At 35.8% G+C, this 10,490-nt stretch overlaps 1 non-coding gene across 1 annotated transcript; it reads right to left on the bottom strand.

Moving 5' to 3' along the window:
- Positions 1-10,182: 10,182 nt before the first annotated feature.
- TRNAL-UAG (transfer RNA leucine (anticodon UAG)) lies at positions 10,183-10,262 on the bottom strand. Its single transcript has one exon. It is a non-coding gene; the product is annotated as a tRNA-Leu (tRNA).
- Positions 10,263-10,490: the final 228 nt, after the last annotated feature.

Raw genomic sequence — 10,490 nt, 5'->3', positions numbered from 1 at the left:
TCGCTTGGAACGTAAGAAGCCTTGGATGTAAGTTTTTAGACTATGCCGCTTAGAATGCATGAAACCTTGGGCATAGGTTAAGCAGACCATATCGAAGGGCAAGCCCTAAGATGCGGTAAGACTACGTCGCTTGGAACGCGTGAAGCCTTGGACGTAAGTTAAATCTGTGTCGCTTAGAACGCATGAAGCCTTGGACGCAAGATTCTCAGGTACATGTCTAGTGTCGTAAATCCTAGGGGAAGTGTCTTGGAGAACGAATCAATAATAGAACAAGAACAAAGAATACCAAGAACAAGAGAAAGATAAAGGACTAGAACATGGATCAAGATCCTAGTTCTAAGGACAAGAACCAGGAACAAATGACCAAGAACCAAAAACCATAGTGCTAAGGCCCTTAAAGGAAAACCAATGTTTTAGGGTTTAAGAACCAATGTCCTCAAGAAAGATCAAGATAAGAACCCTAAGTCAAGAACAAGAATTAAATGGGCTTAAGTACTTAAAACAAGAACAAGATCAAGAACAAGCAAGAACAAAGAATGTGGTACCCTAGCATATCAAGGACACGATTAAGAGCCTACAAGTAGGCTACTTACTGAGTCTTGTACTCATTCCTTATTCTCCAATTTTTTTCCAGGTAATAAGGAGCTGGTCGAGGTCGGGAGCGGAATCTGGAGCAGGTGCCATAGACTAACCTCACCTGTCGTCTCAACCCTTTTATTTTAAAATGTTTTGCGTCTGTTCCTTATTCTGTCTTTTAACTATTATGTTGTATTTTAAATTACTAATGTGCGCACACTATTTTGGTATAATGTAAATTATGTTTTAAATTTTAATGATTTTATTTCGCAAAAAAATTTACCTGTCTTTTTGAGCCATCACATCAGCCATGTCCTTACAGAGAGCTTCATTTGTGTAAATGAGTGCAAACAATGGCCAACAATTCCTTGAGTGTACACGTGAATAAAGTGTTGAGTGTTCACGTGATAAAGTGTTGTGAGGTCTTTTGTATTTTCTTAACCTACTTTTGCAGCAAAGTTTTACAAATAGATTTGACCATGAATCCTCTTGAAGAAGTGGAGAATGATACGAATCAAGACATCTCAATCATGGAATGCTTTTAAGGAAATATAAGCTTAAGGAAGATGAGTTTTATTTATCCTAGTTACAAATTTTTTTTGTGGATCTCACTAATGTATTTTATGAATTTTATTCACATTTAGGTTAGATTTACGGTAACAACAAGGAAAAAAATAAAAGAGTTAGCGATCTCGTGGGAGCAACCACCCTCGCATCAGAAATCTCGCGATAGACATAAATGCATTTTATGACTTTTTATTTCCTTAATGCATTTTCAGTGAGCGCCAAAGATCTAGTAGAAGTAGAAAATAGGCCAAAGAGACAAAACCGATAGACTTTTGGATCCAGGTTCAACACGATTGGCCCAACAAGCACTAAATCACTCCCAGCAGCGCACGACCTAAAAAGGACACTCTTCGAGAAATGCATGTGTGACCTGACAAACTAGTCATGCTCTTCTCATGTGCAGCGCACACGCTTCCCACGTCAGTCGCAACTCACACGACTCGTGTGTCAACTCCATCATCATTTGTTTTCTAGTTTTTGGATATATATGTTTATTATCATTTCTTATATGTTTTCGATTTATTTACGAATTTTATTTTTATTATGTAAGTCCATGGGACTGATGAAACATTTAAAATGAATATTTCCACATAAAAAGATCACATCATGCATATGGTACGACTCTATTTTAGTAAAAAAAATAAGATCGTTACATTTTCATAGTGGTTAATTATAGTCCTAAAAGTATGAATAACACAACTCTTAAAATTTCTCATTTTCATAGTGGCTAACTATAGTCCTAAAAGTATGAATGATACAACTCTTAAAATTCCTAGTGGAAGGTTAAGGGTTTCATGTCTATATATAACCACTTATGTTGTCTTGTAGACTTGAAAAAGGTAGTAAAAAGATCATTTATGCCTCCTTTTAACTAAGTAATAAGTTTTTTTTTTGTAATGCTATGTAGTTTAGGTTGTATGTTTAGTATCATCTAAGCTTGACATGATCGATATTGCCTGCGGAGTGATTCAAATCTCAAACAAGTATTTTTTTTTCTCTGAGATATTCAATCAACAAAGTAATTCGTTATCATGAAGCATGATTTAACTTCGGTTTGATGACGGAGACGCCTCGTGGAGGGACACTGAAAGAAGGACAATCAAACCAAAAAAGATAGGTGAGTGATGTGTGGTTCGCTGCCACTTTTATGTATTGTAGGATAAGTAGTGTCCCTTATTTTTGCTGACTATGTTATTTCACATGTAGTATGATGATATCAAAGCTAGGTTTCAATCGTGGGACCTGTGAGTTATGGGCCCACCACGCTTCTGCTGATATTAATCATTTTGATCTCTAGCTTTCATCATAGATGTTTAGTTCACTTATGGCAAACTTTGAGACAGTATATAAAAAGGTATTAACGGCCCTTCAACCCTTATATCTATCTCCATGACTTGAGACATTCTAACTTTACTTTTGATATTTGTACTACTTTTTCTATATTTGTGCTACTTTTTTTTTTTTTTTTTTTTTTTTTTTTACAGTAGTATGATAGGGTGTCCTTTGCTTTTCTTCGTCGCCAGATAGCTTTCATCTATGCTTTCCGTTATGATGTTCGATGATTTGAGTAGACTGTGAGTCTTACCTGATTGGGGGGCTCTCATCTACAATGAGATGCAACGTGTTGTGTCGCACATGATTAAACATGCATGCATAGGCGGCGTGTGTGGTCAAACAAGTTTGAATTCCACATAAATGATGCCTGAGCTAATTCCAAGCCACGATATATGCCTGAGCTAATGATTGATCTTAATCTTAAAATAGATAACATTTTCTATGGTTGATGAAAGAAACAAGAAAGTAAGAGATGGCATAGGTGTGCCAATATTGCTCCCCAACCCATGGTGAGTATAAGTGCAAAATTAACTGTAAAAAGACTTGATATAACTCTACTTTTGGAGAGTTATCAAAAAACGAAAAAAAAAAAAAAAGAAAAAAAACAAGGTTGAAAATTAACAAAAGAAGAGACGAGGAGCAATATCATCGCAATAATGAAAGCAACGTTGAGACTAAGTTTGTTTGCGATTATGTTGTATTGTAAATGGTTTGATGGGATGAGGTTGGTTTCATTGTTGTCCATCCCATTGTATAATCTTTGGGACAATATTCAATTAATTTGCTAATATGAATTTTAGAAATACAACATTAAATGGGATGTTATGAATTTAATACACTAAGATTACCATTTACAAACTTAATGTAAAGACCACAAAACAAAAGGGATGCAAGTAATGAATTGGGATCAAGTTTTTATTTCTTCCAAAGGATGGAAAGAATTAAAAAAAATATATATATATCATTTTAATCTCACCCCTAAGAAATATTTTTCGGGTTGACCGGTTACAACAGCCCAAGTCCACTGCTAATAGATATTGTCTGCTTTGATCTGTTACAATAGTCCAAGCTTACTGTTAACAAAAATTGTCTTCTTTGATATGTTACAACCGTCCAAGCCCACCGCTAAAAAATATTGTCCGTTTTGAGCCGTTACATATTGCTCTCAACCTCACGGTTTTAAAACGTGACTGCTTGGGAGAAGTTTCTACGACATTATAAGGAATGTTTCGTTCCCCTCTCCAACCGATGTGAGATCCTACAGTTTAGTTTTCATTTGGTTATTGGTTCAAATATTTTACATTTTACTCCTAATTGTCACTGATGCTCAGTTTGGTCTTTAGCATTATCTTTTGGTTAATTAATTTAAAATAATTATGATGCTGATCCATTTTGTATCATATCGAAGAGATTCCTAGGTTCGGGCAGAAGAAGCAATGTCACTCGATCACTATCAAACTGACTGCAATCTTTTTTGTCCGTGAGGATCCCAATCCAAACAGAGCGCCTTCTACTTCTAATAGGTCATGAACTAGATCAGAATCATTCTCATCGAGTCCATAAGAAGTGTTCCCATTTTATTCATCGGGTCCGGATAGAGACCAAAGGTCTTGAACGATCGATCAAGCAGAACAACTCAAAAAATAAAAAAGTATCGTTAATTTCTTCATAAATTTTTTTAAAAATTTATTTAATTCTTTTAAACATTTATAGATATTAACCTTTTACAAACCAAAACATCGTAATTAGTAAAAATTCATGGATGAAAATGTAAATTATGTGTAACGTCTCTAATTTTAAGGTATGCAATATACATATTAGCAGAGTTTTCAAATGTTTTCATGAAACCTTGGAGCCTTTATAGAAATATTTCAAATATTTACTTGACAATAAAATTTAAATTAATAATTATGAATCATGTTTTTAACAGAAAAAATGTTAGGAAGAGAATGACTATTTAAAAAAACACCATAAGTGACCCTATTGTTAAGATAAAAAAATACACACATGTAAGTCTTTCAATGTCTAATGGGACCTCAAATCATATTCTGGTTTTAGGCTTATTTAAGACAAGGTCGTAGTACCGGACTAGTGAGGAAGGTGAAAACATCAACCATGTGATGACTCCAGTATTTTTGTGTATTAAAATGCATCTACTTCAATTTTTTTTACGTTTTCGGGTATAGACAAGGTCGTGGCACGCGAGAGGGACGAGGAGATTGAACTGATTCTGATCTTTTAATAACTTTCATAGTATTGTAATTTTTTTTTTAATGAATTGTGCTCATCTTATAGAGTGAAAAGTCAAAATTAAGTTGTAGTCTTGTTGTTCGTTGCCACCACAGATTCCTTTCTCTCCCGCACATAATCCCACACTAAAAGAGAGAGCATAGAGCTTTGATTGGTCCTACTAACACAAAGTAAGGACTTGAGCATGAAGTGGCTAAACAAGAATGCTCTGTTTATTGTTTTTAGTTGAATGATTTGAATTTACGGCAGCAAAGACACTTGCCTGTAAGATATATGACAACTAAAGTATAACTACTCAAGCCCTCCACTAAGAGATATTGTCCGCTTTGGCTTGATATGTATCGTCGTCAGCCTCATGGTTTTAAAATGTGTCTATTAGGAAGAGGTTTCCACACCCTTGTAAGGAATGTTTCGTTCCCCTCTCCAACCAATGTGGGATCTCACAATCCACCCCTTTGAGGGCCTAACGTCCTCGCTAACACACCGCCCGGTGTTTGGCTCTGATACCATTTGTAACAGCCAAGCCCAACTTTGTCTGCTTTGGGCCATTACAAATGGTACGAAAGCCAGTCACCAGACGACGCAAAGACTAGTCGGAGTAAGGCTAGACCCTCTCCATAGTAGATGCGTCATAAAACCTTGAGGCTGACGACGATACATAACGGCCCTATAAAACGTTCTATAAAACGACAGAATTCACGCAGTCATCTCTCATCTACCTCAATCGCTCATCCACAATAATCATACTCGAACTCATAAATCATAAATGAAATGTAATTTTTCAATTTAATCTAATATATAATATTGAAATACATGGTTTTATCAGTCTTATTCATTTGTGTAAAGCATATTGCAATGAAAATAATGGTATTTATTGAATAGTTGTTGAGAGCCACTTCTTAGTTTTGAGTGGTATCACTCATGTTGTCATGGTGGAAGCTGAAGTGCGGCGACGGGCTCTTATGTACGCAAAAACACAGCCCAAATTTGCACTCACAAACCTTAGGATTAAAGCAATCTTGGACAGTGTTGCACGTAATATGAATATGACTTCCTTGTATTTCCAATGGTTTGCTTGTCACTGTTCATCAAACAAAGTAATACTCAAATTAATATCAAAATCAATCTAATGACTCAAAAAATTCTATCAACCCAACCTGTGCGGTTCGAGTTAGGTTATGAACTTATTTGGACTGAATTCAAATAACTGAAAACTTTTATGATTGAGTTGGTTTAAGGGTTCTCCCGAAACTAGATGGATTGACTGAACCAATCTGGTTCGAGTTCAGTTATGAACTTATTTGGACTAGATTCAAATAACTGAAAACTTTTATGAGTGAGGTTGTTTATGGGTTCCCAAAATTAGATTGAACCAAAACCATCTAAATTGATTGTTAATTTTAAAATGTACATTTTTGTGTACAATAAAATTATATATACGTATTTATTTTATTTTATGATTATTTATTTTCTACTAGATCCGGTAAAAGTGTTTATATATATGTATTTATTTTATTTCATAATTATTTATTTTCTACCAGATCTAGTTAAGTAATTTTTCAAAACATATGATGAATTGAGTTCTACTGGTTCGTTCTTTCGTAACCCTAAAACTTATTAGTTCCGGTAAAAGTGTTTATATATATGTATTTATTTTCTACTAGATCTGGTTAAAGTAATTTTTCAAAACATATGTTGAATTGAGTTCTACTGGTTCGTTCTTTCGTAACCCTAAAACTTATTAGTTTGAATCTTTGTACAATCAAACTTACGTTTAATTTTAAGATATACATGTTTGCTTACAAAATTGAATTGCAAATGGTAACCAAACGTATGAAAATAAATAAACATATATTTTACAAACTAATTTTTATTTTTATCAAAATAAAAAAAAATGAATAAATAACTCGAACTACCTGAACCAACTATCTATCCCAAAAATTTATGGTCGAGTTGGGTTGAGTTGGATTCATTATATAACAAGGGTTGTTTATGCTGAAAAATTTATAATGCAAATAATTGGGTTCGGTCTAGAAAATCTCATAATCTGACCTGACCCGACTCAACCCTCAAACACTTATACATTTTTTAATAACTACAAGATACCTGTATCGAAGACGGTGAAGAACAAGATGATTGAACCTAGGAAAGCGAACTTATAGAAATGTTCTTGTCCATGACTAAGGGATTTTAGAGCTTTTTGGGGGCCGATAATTCTACCCAAACTCTTATATAATTGAGAATATTTACTCCTTTCCAAATTAGGTAATATGAAACCAAAATATGGTATGATAACTAAAATGGGAAGATTAAAAAAAAAAAAAAAAAAAAAAAAAAAAAAACTAATGTACAAATCAATGAATAAATTTATTTAAGGTCGTCACTGTATAAATATCATGAACATTGAATGCGGAAATACTTTATTTAAACTTGCATAAGACGACATCTTCATTTTAAGATACAGTCATTTTCTTACGTGTTTTGAAAACACTTTTAAAAACGACACAACAAAAGAATAAATAAAATAAATAAACGTTTACATTAAAAGCATCCTATTCTAGCCTAAGTCTAAGAAAATAATACAACTACCCTATGCATGTGCCATGTTCTCGAATTACAATGTCGTCGTCAGTCGTACAGAAATGCCTTGCCTTAACTTGAAATAGGGGTAACACGTGGCTTGAGTATTTTGAGAAATACTCAGGAAGTGACCCCAATATTGGGATTAAATGCAATAAACATGCGAATGCAATGACGGGACCTATCATATCAGTCTTTTTCCCACGATACTATATTAATGGGCAACTTAGATGTGTGTCATATACTCTACACACAGCCCATACGTGCAAGTACAAGCTCATTAGATAGTTCGTACACCGCTGGACCCCTTTTCTTGTCGGACAAGCCTACTCTGGTAGCTCTTTATGCTGGACACCCATTAGAATTAATAACCGCAATGGCAGCATTATCTAAAACATAATAATACTTCATCTGTCTAGTGGTGTATGTGTCCGTACCCTCGTGATGGAATAGGGGTATCCCCCAATGCATGAGCATAATGCATGAAGTCTCGATTAGGGTCGAGAAATGCACACATGCAAATATGAGTTCGTGTCTAGTGGCATAAAACATCATGTCTTGGCTTTGGCTCTAATTTCATTTTTTGGTGGATTTGGATGCATTGTACTTTTCTACACACTGCCCACACACATGCTCCCCGCTTGGGTTCTAGATGCTCTATTTTATTTTTTTCTATTGAGGAACCTAAACCAAAGCTTGAGAGATAGTCATAAATATAATAATGAGGGATGTATATGCTCTCTATAAGAGAGGAGCAAAGATGTTCCCCAAACCGACTAGATTCCATAAGGGAATTGAACGTTATGTCCATGATAGATCTCACCTGAACCGTCTCATCATAATATAATAATTCAATCAACAAAGTAATTCGTTCTCATAAAGCATGATTTAACTTCGGTTTGATGACGAAGACGCCTCGTGGAGGGACACTGAAAGAAGGACAATCAAACCAAAAAAGATAGGTGAGTGATGTGTGGTTCGCTGCCACTTTTATGTATTGTAGGATAAGTAGTGTCCCTTATTTTTGCTGACTATGTTATTTCACATGTAGTATGATGATATCAAAGCTAGGTTTCAATCGTGGGACCTGTGAGTTATGGGCCCACCACGCTTCTGCTGATATTAATCATTTTGATCTCTAGCTTTCATCATAGATGTTTAGTTCACTTATGGCAGACTTTGAGACAGTATATAAAAAGGTATTAACGGCCCTTCAACCCTTATATCTATCTCCATGACTTGAGACATTCTAACTTTACTTTTGATATTTGTACTACTTTTTCTATGTTTGTACTACTTTTTCTATATTAATCATTTTTTTTTTATTTTTATTATAGTAGTATGATTGGGTGTCCTTTGCTTTTCTTCGTCGCCAGATAGCTTTCATCTATGCTTTCCGTTATGATGTTCGATGATTTGAGTAGACTGTGAGTCTTACCTTATTGGGGGGCTCTCATCTACAATGAGATGCAACGTGTTGTGTCGCACATGATTAAACATGCATGCATAGGCGGCGTGTGTGGTCAAACAAGTTTGAATTCCACATAAGTGATGTTTGAATTCCACATAAGTGATGTTTGAATTCCGAAGGAAAATCCTGCCCAAGGTCCAACAAAGCCACAAAGCCGGGTGAAAAATGTGAATGGGGATTGAGTACTCAAAGGTTTTAAAAAAATAAACCAACAAAGCCACAAAGCCGGGTGAAAAATGTGAATGGGGATTGAGTACTCAAAGGTTTTAAAAAAATAAAAATAAATGACAGTTATGAGATTAGAAACCAATCCCTTTGTAAACCAGAGACTAAATCTAGCACCTTGGACCACTAAGCAAAACTATCCCAACAATTGTGTTTGGACTACTAAGATAGTCGAGCTATCTCAAGACATGAGATTGCATCACGATGCATGGGTCGTGTTGTTGGGAACCGAGATGACCATGAGATGCAATGTTGTTGTGTTACAAATGATTGAACATGCCGGTATAGGCGGCGTGTGCGGTCAAATAAGTTTTAATTCCACATTATTCATGTTTGAAACCCGTAGGCAAACCCTGCCTAAGGTCCAACAAAGCCACAAAGCCACAAAGCTAGATGAAAAATATGAAAGGGAATTAAGTACTCCTTAAGGTTTGTCATGATCGTGTCAAGATCACAAAGTCGCACATTTGAAAAAGTATGACTTTGACACGATGCACTGGTCGGAGTTGGGCTAGACTCTCTCCATATTAGACGCGTTTTAAAACCACGATGTTAACAACGATAAATAAAAAGTCAAAACAAACAATATGTGTTAGCAGCGGGCACGAGGCTTTACAAAAAATTAAAATAAATGACAGCTGTGGGATTTGAATCCATGCCCTTCTGAACCAGAGTCGAAGTCTAGCACCTTAGACAACTCGGCCAAACTATCCCGACGAATGTGTTTGGACAAATCAAGATGGTCGAGCTATCTCGAGACATGAGATTACAATACGATGCATGGGTTGTGCTGTTGGGAACCGAGATGACGATGAGATGCAACAATGTTGTGTCGCACATGATTGAACATGCACGCATAGACGGCGTGTGTGGTCAAACAAGTTTTAATTCCACATTATGGATGTTTGAATGCGGAAGAAAAACTCTGCCTAAGGTATAACAAAGCCATAAAGTCGAGTGAAAAATGTGAATAGAGGTTGAGTACTCCTTTAGATTTTTCGTGAGCGTGACAAGATCACGAGACACTGGTTGGAGTTGGGTTAGAATCTCTTCATAATAGACGAGACTAAACTGTACGACAGATGTGCCTTGACAAACCAAGATAGTCAAGTTAACTCTAGACATGAGATTGCAATACGATGCATGGGTCGGACGATGAGATTGAAAAAGTATGATTATGACAGCTGTGGGATTTGAACCCACGCCCTTTCGGACCAGAGCCTAAATCTGGCGCCTTAGACCACTCGGCCAAACTGTCCCAACGAATGTGTCTAGAAAAACCAAGATGATCGAGTATCTCAAGACATGAGATTGCATCACGATACATGGATCGTGTTGTTGGGAACCGAGATAATGATGAGATGCAACATTGTTGTGTCGCACATGATAGAACATGCACGCATAGGCGGCGTGTGTGGTCAAACAAGTTTTGATTCCACATAAGTGATGTTTCAACGTTGAAGGCAAACCTTGCCTATGGTATAAC

This window comes from Cucurbita pepo, chromosome 15, assembly GCF_057944985.1.
Source record: "Cucurbita pepo subsp. pepo isolate OVF chromosome 15, ASM5794498v1, whole genome shotgun sequence".
Lineage (NCBI taxonomy): Eukaryota > Viridiplantae > Streptophyta > Magnoliopsida > Cucurbitales > Cucurbitaceae > Cucurbita > Cucurbita pepo.
The sequence above is the reverse complement of the archived record's forward strand: the minus strand, read 5'-3'. Positions and strand labels throughout refer to the sequence as shown.